Source organism: Nelumbo lutea, chromosome 1 (genome assembly GCF_056320005.1).
Source record: "Nelumbo lutea isolate HS-2025 chromosome 1, American lotus-T2T, whole genome shotgun sequence".
Taxonomy (NCBI): domain Eukaryota; kingdom Viridiplantae; phylum Streptophyta; class Magnoliopsida; order Proteales; family Nelumbonaceae; genus Nelumbo; species Nelumbo lutea.
The window spans coordinates 37,734,939-37,745,741 of NC_142684.1; positions in this window are offsets into that span (position 1 = coordinate 37,734,939).

Here is a 10,803-nt window from a genome sequence, read left to right on the forward strand (position 1 = left end):
ACTTCGAGTGGGCTCGTGGCTCCTTAGCCTGAGCAAAAGCTCCATTGTTGTCACACAACAATGGGATGGGCGATGTGCTGGACGAAACTACTCCCAACTCGTGAACGAACTTCTTCATCTACCCGGCTTCTTTGGCAGCATCACTTGCGGCAATGTACTCGGCCTTGGTCGTGGAGTCTATAGTGGACCCTGTTTGCTGCTTTTCCAGCAAACAACACACGATCCTGTCGTGAAAACATATCCAGATGTACACTTTCTATCATCTGGATCCGATTGAAATCGGCATCTGTAAACCCTTGGATCTGTAGTGAATTGCCATCGAATACTAGACAAAACTCTTTTGTCCTTCGAAGGTACTTAAGTATGTTTTTCACTATAGTCTAATGCTCCAGCCCTAGGTTGGCCTGAAATCTACTTACTACATTCACTGCCTGAGCAATGTCAGGACGAGTGAACAGCATGGCATACATGATGCTCCCTACGACAAAGGCATAGGGAACGTCTTTCATGCCATCAATTTCCTCAGAAGTCTTGGGAGACATCTTCTTGGAGAGAGTGACTCTGTGCCTGAAAGGAACATTTCCTTTCTTAGAGTTTTCCATGCTGTATCTTTTGACTATTTTGTCAATGTAGGCAAATTGGGATAATCCTATTATCTGCTTCGATCTATCTCTATAGAGTCGAAGACCCAGTATATAGGAGGCTTCTCTAAGATCTATCATGGAGAATTGCTGTGAAAGCCATACTTTCACCGTAGTCAACATTACTACATCATTCCCAATGAGTAGAATGTCATCTACATACAGAACCAAAAAGGTAACTTTATCTCCACTGTACTTTCTGTAAACACAGGGTTCATCCGAATTCTGCTCGAAGTCAAACGATTTGACGGCAGAGTCAAAACGGATGTTCCAACTTCTAGAAGCTTGCTTAAGTCCATAAATGGATCTATTGAGTTTACATACCATGTTTTCCTGACCCACAGCTATAAAGCTTTGCGGCTGCTGCATATAGATATCTTTAGTAAAATCCCCATTCAGGAATGCATTTTTGACATCCATTTGCCAAATCTCATAATCATGGTACGCTGCTACAACTAACAGGATCCTAATGGATTTAAGCATGGCCACAGGTGAAAAGGTTTCCTCATAATCGATGCCCTCTTTCTGAGTGTACCATTTTTCCACTAGACGAGCTTTGAAGGTCTCAACCCTACCATCGGGGCCCTACTTCCTCTTGTAAATCCATTTGCAATCGATTGCTTTTACCCCGGAGGGCGGATCTACTAGAGTCTAGACTCCATTGGTCTCCATTGAGTCCATCTCTACTCTCATGGCCTCCACCCACTTCTAGGAATCTATGTCCAACATAGTTTCCGCGTAAGTCACGGGATCCTCCTCACTAGTCAAAGTTTCCACCATGTAACTATCCTGGTCATAACCATAACGGACTGGTGGCCTGGATACCCGAGTGGATCTTCTAGGTTGGTCACTACGTGGAACTTGTGGGGCACTCCCACTGCTCTTGAGTTCTCCTCATCAAGAACAATTTCCTGACGATGGGTGTCCAGGATGTAATCGGTCTCCAAGAATTGGGCATTTCGACTGCAGAACACTTTCTGCTCACTTGGGTCATAGAATAGGTAACCTACAGAGCCTTTTGGGTAGCCTACAAATAGGCAACGACTGGTCTTGGGTTCCAACTTGTCTAAATTCGTTCTTTTAACGTGTGTTGGACAACCCCAAATATTCAAGTGTCTGACACTTGGTTTCTTTCGGTCCAAAGTTCATATGGAGTGTTCAGAACTGATTTGGTTGGAACCCGATTCAGCACGTAAATCGCAGTCTCTAATGCGTAACCCCAAAAGGATGTGGATAACTCTGAGTGTATGAGAAGTGACCGGACCATATCCAATAAGGTCCTATTCCTCATCTCTGAAACACCGTTGAGTTGTGGTGTAGCAGGAGGAGCTAATTGTGATAATATCCCATTGTCCTTTAAGTAGTCCCTGAATTCGTTAGAGAGATACTCGCCACCTCGATCAGATCAAAGGGCTTTAATTTCTCTCCCCAACTGTTTCTCGACCTCTTGTCTAAACTCTTTGAACTTTTCAAAGGATTCAGACTTGGGTCTCATTAGGTACATGTAACCATATCGTGAGAAATCATCTGTGAAGGTGATAAAATACAAGTGTTGATTCCGTGTCCTAACACTCAGGGGACCACATACATCAGTATGTATTAGGTCAAGTGTGCCTGTACATCTTTCAGGCCAACCGTTAAATGGTTGTTTCGTCATCTTGCCTTGTAGGCAAGGCTCTCAGGTGGGAAGATCTTCTATAGTTAGAAAATCCAAAGGACCATCCTTTACCAACCTTGTGATTCGGTCAACACCGATGTGGTCGAGTCGGTAATGCCACAGACACGTGGGATTAACTGTATCACGGGCTCTCTTCTTGGGTATTTCAACCGACGTAGTTTCGGTTATGTTAGTTTCTAGAGAAGGATGTAGAACATAGAGACCGTTCTCCAGTTCCCCGTATGCGATGAATCTGTTATTTCTTTTAATAGTAATCGTATTACTAAAGAAGACAGAATAACCATCTACACACTGTTTTGAAACAGAAATCAAATTTCTTCTTAAATTTTTAACATAAAGACAATCTTTGAGTACAATTTTTCCTTCTATAAAAATTAACTCCATGGTTCCTATTGCCGCGGCTGCAACAGTTGCAGTAGTCACCAAGTAGAGAGTGACTTCTCCTTCACTCAACCTTCTGCTTACCTTGAACCCTTGCAGTGAGTTACACGCATGAGTTGAAGACCCAGAGTCAATACACAAGGACGCAGAAGCTACCAATAAATTGGTTTCTATAACACAAGATTCGAAATTACCTTTCTTGGATTCCAGGTAGGCAGGACAATTCCTTTTCCAATGGTCGGTCTTCTTGCAGAAGTGACAGGCATCCGATGCTTTGTCTTTCTTCTGCTTCTTACCCTTAGTGGCTTTCTTCTGAGGCTTCTTTGCCTTCCTCTTTCTCTTGTCCGTTTTGCTAGCTTCAACAAGTATAGCAACAGGCTCATCCTTTCTAATCAGTTCTTCGGCTCTTTGCAGCATATTGCTGAGTTCTTGTAAGCTAACATTTAGCTTGTTCATGTTATAGCTCATGATGAACGGATTAAAGGAAAGAGGCAAAGAATTAAGGATAGCATCTATCTGGGTTGCAAGGTCTAGGCCGGATCCAAGAGCCTCTAGTTCGTTGATGTATCCCATCATCCGAAGACAATGGTCGTGAACTTGTTGGCCTTTGGACATTTGTGTGGTCATGAACTGTTTCAAGACCTTTTGTCGAGTAGAACGTTTCTGCTCTTCATACATCATCCTCAGACTGTCCAATATGTCCTTGGAAAGTTCGATCTGATCGAACAGTCTCTGTATTCACAAACTGCAAATCACAGATATCGAATCTCCCATTTGTGAAATCTCCTTCTCAGCGCCGCCATCTTCGATCCAAAATTAAAAATAAATAGAAATCTTATTTCTATCAATTATTACATTAGATCGAATGCCTATACATTGAGTCTAAAAATAAAAAAAAATTATTTGCAGTTCTCCCTGTGCAAACCAAGAATTCAATCTCCTCTTGTTCGAACAGCCCATAAATCAAGAAAATTATAAAGAACTATTCTAAATAATAGTCAGATTTATTTAAAATCAATTTCAGATTATTTGCCCATTTGTTTTGGGAACAAATTTCCCAAAACCCATATCTGCGCAAATTGGGTAGAATGCCTTCTCCCTATTTGCGCAGGTTCAGATCTGAAACAGAATGGTTCAAGATTTGAACCATGGCTCTGATACCACTGAAGGGATAGGAAATCCATCACATGGACGCCCAAAGATTGCAGAATAAGGGGGGTGAATTTCAAAATTTTGTCTCTCCCTTCAACTAGGAATCGAATTCCCTATTTAGAAAATCATATTTTCAAGAATCATTTTTGAATCATAAACTGAACCAGATCTGAACAAAAAGGAGTAGGGAGAGATAATACCTGATACAAAGAAATAATCTCTCTCAATGGAGGTGTTCACGCCCAAGGTAGGATCCAAAATCTACTCCCACTGAAGATGACGTAGTGTAGGGTGGAGCAGAATCAGCATTGTTCTTCCAAAAGAACTTGATCCTTCTCAAGAATCACCTGGACGGTTTGTGAATACAACTCCCACCAATCTTTTCTCCAAAGATTGGAATCAAGATCCAATCTTGATTTCTCTCAAGGAATGGAGATCGAACTACTGTAGGCGGCGGCTGTAGGAACGAGACGGCAAGAGAGTATTTGCAGGGTGCATAATTCTCTCTTCTATGATTTCAGCTCTAAAGACAAGACTGTTGCTGGTGGTTGTCTGTTATGATGTCTAAAGGCTGCCACCCCCTCTTCTTTTTATAGACTTAAAGGGGTCAACTCCTAATCCCATTAGGAGTTGCTAACCCAAATCATATCTGGATTAGAAGTCCCTTTAAGATAAGGGATAATCCTTATCTTATCTGCAGATTAGATCAGCCATCTCCTAATCTAATTAGAAAGTTTCCAGATCTAAATCTCATTTAGATCTTGGACTCTCTGAGTGGATAGGGTGTGGGCCCAATCCTATCAGTTGATCTTATCTCAGAATTCGCCCCTTAAGTGACTAATCAAATTAGTCCAGTTCGAAATGGGCTTAAGGCCCATTTAGGGTTATGTATTCATTTAGCCTTCCAAATTACTGCCTAGTCAGGCTTCCTTGTATGGCGTGGGACCCAAACATTGATCTACACATCAGCCACATGGGTTCAACCCAGCCTTTGTTACAAGGCCTAGTCGAATACACTGTAATAAACAATGCACCCCCTGAAACCCATCAGATGGGTTCTATGAGCCCAACACTTACCCTAAGTGGTCCCTGGGCCAAGCCACCTTGTAACACCCCGGGACTGTGGGTAGATGCAAGATTATCCCATCAAGTATTATCCTCAATGGTCTTACACTTAACCTCTCAGCCCATAATGATCATACACTGCCTGATAAGAGAGGACCTCTCCCTCGGTTGCAAGGAACAGTGTTGCACTCTCTCAAGTATGGATCCCGGGAATTAAAACCTTTAGCAAATCATTTCAAAACCATAATATATATACTTTTATATCTCATATAAAATATATTTTGCAAAACAAATATCAACTATTGAAACCGGATACTGGCATTCTTGGTTTCCATCAGTGAGAGTGCATCCCCGATCATTACATTTGTCCGACAAAGGGGCTGATCCTGTCACTATGATCACCCACTCAGATGAATTCTCAGACTATCCCAACATATCCAGGTTTTGACCCCCGTTAAGGATTTCACCGATTGGTACATCAAAGACAGCCTAATCCAACACCTAGTGCAGTATTATAATCGAGTCTCGGGGTCAGGTGTAACTTTTCAGTTTTGCCCATCAATCTCCAAGGTCCAAGGCAATACTGGAAATCTGGTCCAGTTCAAAGATTCGATTAATCCTACACTGTATGTGCCTAGGGTCTCACTCCGGTAGCTGAGACAAGCCACCCCAACCGACTTGGTGGCACCACAGTGTCAGCCTTGTCAGGATAGGTCTCCCTAGACCGACCCACTGGCTGTGAACATTCTAAACTAGCACGAGTCTCATTAAGTGTCCAGTTTAAGGGTATTACACAGAAACATACGAAGGGAACATGAATCAAATATGCCCTTTTATTCATTTACAATAAACTCATAGAGTATATCATTTTGATTGAAGCTAAGGACATACAAAACTATCTAACAGTGGAGCCACCATGTGACGAGAGCACGGATCAGCAACCATGAATTGTTGCAGCCTACCAAGAAGGGAGCATAGATAACTCAAGTGTGGAGATTTGCAAACCTCGGCCTCCTTGTACCCAACCAGAGGGAAATGAGAAATGCCATGTCGTTCTGGCGACTCCAGAAAACATCCTCACCTGTTGACCACAAAAATTGTGATCACATATCATCATAACCAAACTGACAGAGAGGTCGGTCAGGACGGTAGGGTGCCACTTGCACCTCTCCGACACGATCAAGATATGCAAGAACCCCAAGCCAGAGAATGAGGCGTGCCATATGAGTGAGAGGATGGTTGGTGTCAATGGCACATTGTTGGTCACCATCCTCAGGGACATTGGCACCAATGCAGAACAGCATGGTGTGGCGAATGGGCTAAATGTACGGCCTCAGAACAAAGCCTTCAAGAGAAGATAGCTTTAGTTCAATATCAGCAACCCCAAATTGCTTAAGCCTCTTGGCACTAAAGCACCACTTCCCTCGGCAAACATCCAAAGATTGTTCTTCGGTCTGATCCCCCTCCAAAGTCGCAATAGTGACATTCATAGAAGATAACCGCCAGGGAGTAACGTTGAGTTGAAATCGCTCACAGACAAACATGAAAAAAAATGGAGAGAATACGTACGAGCAACGCCGCTTGCAGCTTGGATCCATTATTTAATGAACAATGTCATCCATCTAGTCGAACAAGTAGCCCAAGAACATTGAGGCCAATGGAAATTGATATCCACCGGCTGTAAGAACAGAGAGGGGAGCCAACACCATCTAAAGACCATAGTTCGGGTTACTGGGAAACAGGAACCGAGATGCAACATACAAGATGAATGTTGCAAGATGACACTAGCTATTCCCCTTTTGAGCCATGATGTTATCTGAGCCCTTGCTCTCGAACCAATACGCTATCCATGCCCCAAGTGGCCACTTCCCACAAGCCATAGACTCATCCACTTGAGAGTTGAAAACGTGGATCTCCTCCTTCAGCTTAGCGCACAAGTCAGACAAGTTGGTAGGAAGAGATTCAGCAAACTACAAATGCTAAGCAGGCACTGCTCCTCCCACAGGAAGAGCTAGCAGAGTAGCAACATCTTCGATTGTGATACGAACTCAGCAAAAGCACCCATAAAAGTGTGAGTACGGCAACACCAATGCACCAGAAGATGCTTCATATAGCTAACCCCTCCTTGCCGGGAAGATCCATGAAACAATCAATGAAACAAAGAAGTCCAGCATCACGGAGCAACCAACAGAACTTAGGGCTTTCCAATATGAAGTGCACCCAACCAGAGTAGCTTACTGGCGACTTCAAATCATCAGTTCTCGGATCATGACACCGGAATGACATAGAATGATCCAAACGACCATACAAGCACATTAACTCCTTGCCCTCTATGGCATCAAACTCCCCGCCTTTGCCCCTCAACATTGGCGGAGGGGGCCAAAAACCCTTTCCACTATCATCCATTTTAGTGGACTCGCACTCAAAAAGCATATCCGCAGTATCCACGACTCTAATAAAACCAACAAATGGACATTCAAACTTCTTCTAAGAATGAGGAGCCATCTTTGAGTATAGAAAGTTTGAAGAAATTGAAGAAGAGAAATCAGAAAGGGAGGTCAAACAAACATAGAAAGCACAATGGACTCAAAACAAAAATATAAACAAAAAAGACAAAATCGTTTTGAGCATTGTCCTCTTATAAAAGCCTCGCACGACTCTAGAAGTCCAAATGGTGCCGTGGAAGATTGAACGGAATGATTATCAGTCTCACGCAGTCACTCAACCGAAAAAGAAGGTCCATGATAATTACGAAATTACCCCAAAAAAGTGGGACAACCGGAAAACGAATTTCAAAGGACTGCCACATCAGTAGGCCGTCACTTCGCAAAAGTTACACGAGAGACATGATGCGAGTCAACAGTTATACGATCAATCTCACCGCCATCAAATAGCACAATAATGCGAAAACCCCCTACGTTCCCCAATTAACTCTCGCAGAAGCTGAACAATAGCAAATTAAGCATGCCCACCAACACAAAGTCTAACTAAAAGCATTGCCTAGATTACCAAATTCCTGAACATATTTCACTGACAGAAAATACTTTGCTAAAGACAAGGGCTGGAAATCAAAACCAAAACATCAATTGTCTTTGGTAAAGCATTTCCTATCGAGAAACAAGGGGGCTAAAAATCAAATTACCAATACGTACTACACCCAATCAATAAATCCCCCGACATTAACAAGGGGCTGGAAAGCAAACTACCAACCAGTAATTGTCTTTTAACAAACTACTTTTTATCAAGAATGCAGGGGAGCTGAGAACTTTGCCAAATGGTCTAATATCAAATTGCCTCTTGATAAGAAAGTACCTTGTCAAAAAAGACAAGGGGGCTGAGAATATCAACACAACCAATCCAAATGACCAAACAACTAATGCTAAACTACAAAGAAAATGGGAGATGAACTCAAAGCAACTGCCCCTACTTGTCGCCCAAAATAAAAACAGAATATAGCGAAATAGAAATACTTATTGGTAAGATCACACTTAACAATAAGCAAGGGGGCAAATAACTTACCCAAATTAAAAGTTTTCATGCACATAGTCTTCCATATATCCCAACTAGGAACAGGAACGATCACCAGATCCAACACAACAAACGTACACCCCAAGCTAGGGGGCCCGTTTACTGCAAGCCACGAAGAATCACAGAAACAAGGCGCCACGACACCCATGACTCTCTGCACCCATCACCCTATCACAGACTTTTGAAGTGAACCCCAACAAGTAAATGCTTATCAGTAAACTCCCACTTACCAATTTGCAAGGGGGCTAATTGTAGGTACATGTTGATCACCATGATTGTAGTAGCACAGAAGGTGCTGAACCAATGCCACAAAGGTACCCATGACGAGTCCAGGACTCAACATAAACCCGCGATGAGCTCTGAGTTTGCACAAGATTGTGATGAACTTAGAACCTAAAATGAACCTGTGATGAGCTTAGATTCATTGCATACGTGCGATAAGCACGAGCCACCAGAAATCTACGATGAACTCAGAGCCTTCACAAACCTACAATGAGCTCAAGTCCATCACAGGTTAAAACCAAGTAAGGAAACACATGCTTCACTAACGACACACATGACAAAATGCCCAATAAGATTAGAAAAGACACGTGAGACAAGTATTGATCTCAGTTGTGCCACATCAGTCTAAGAGGCTCGCAAAAGGAAGTAACATACGTGTATTATGAGAACCCTCAGAAGAAAGGAAACCTCATCCTTGAGATATCTCATAAGACACATGGCAAAACCCTAGCGGTGTTCCCTGACAATTGACACCAAATCAAAGATTTCTTTCCCTAGTGGGAATCAAACACTTTTAGTTCATTCCTTTCAAGATCTCGGGATCTTCACTATAAAAGGAGGAACCGAGTCATAATGAGGGAGGACATTCTATTCACTATAGCCTTCAGCCTACCCTTTGCCCTTGACTTTCCTTCTCATAACCAAGTCATTGTGAGAACACTCACAATATCATTCCATCAACTTCTTAATCGATACATGGAACACATCTATACTATATATAAAAGTGTAGATGTAGAGTAAAAAGCTTTTTTTTTTTTTACTAAAATCCTCTATTTCTTTGTTTGAGAAATGGTATAAAGTTCTTTTAGTATAGCTTTAATGCCAACATTAATAGCTACTAAAATGCCATATTTATGTATTTAGACCATCTCTAATTATAAGGGTCAGAAATGTAATTTCAATTATTACTTTCCACCTCATTTAATCTCCTCTCATTAAGTCTTATACTTAAGGTATTAACTCTTGTTTTCTCTTATTAAATCCTATATTTAAGTTATTTTTCACCTCATTTAATCTCCTCTCATTAAGTCTTATACTTAAGGTATTAACTCTTGTTTTCTCTTATTAAATCCTATATTTAAGTTATTTTTCACTAATAAATGCTACTACTCAAATCATGTTTTAAACAATATAAAGCCATATATTTTAAAATTGACTCAAAAACAAAATCACTCTTTACCCAAGTGGTGGTAAAGCAATTCAACCATTCGAATCAAATTTATTAACCTGTGAAGTCATATTTTTATTGATAATGAAAATGAAATACATAATTTAGAACTGACCAAAATGAAATTATTTTACTATTTGACAAAGATCAATAGTTCAAATTTTGTGTCAAATGTGTTGACTTTTAATGTCATAAATAAATAATATAAATTAATAAAATATAAAAATACATAACTTTTGCAAAAAAAACAAAAACATTTAGACACATGTATAATATCATATTAAACAAAAAAATAAGTGTGACATATCATAATTATTTTTACACAAAAATACAAAAAAAAAATTATATAAAAAACTGAATACATCTATAATTCTATATTTACACTACTATTAAAAATATGAATAAGATTGTGAAATTTTCTTTTGATTTTATTTATTTGTGAGGTTTAAATTGTAAATTGGACTACCGCTTTTCACCTCATTCAACTTCCTCTATTTAAATCTTATATTTTTTTTTGATTAATGAACAAAAAAAAATATACTAAAAAGATAAAACATTGCAAAAAGAAGAATCTAACCAAGCAATTATGCCTATCGATGATACTTAAACTTCACAATTCAATTCAATTATCACATATTTGGATGAGATATTCATATAATCAGATTTGAATTTTATAATTTATATCCAATTAATAACAAAAACATAAAATAAAAAAATATAAAATTTATAAAAAATTTTGGATACATTATTACTATCATTATCATCATATAGAATTGATTGCCACGTGCAAAACACAGGCACACCGCACACTTATTAGTAACAAAAAATTTGATTGTATTGTGTACTGATGTACATAGGTAGTGTATCGTGTGTGTAAGTAGAATATCAATACGTGGAATACAAATTTC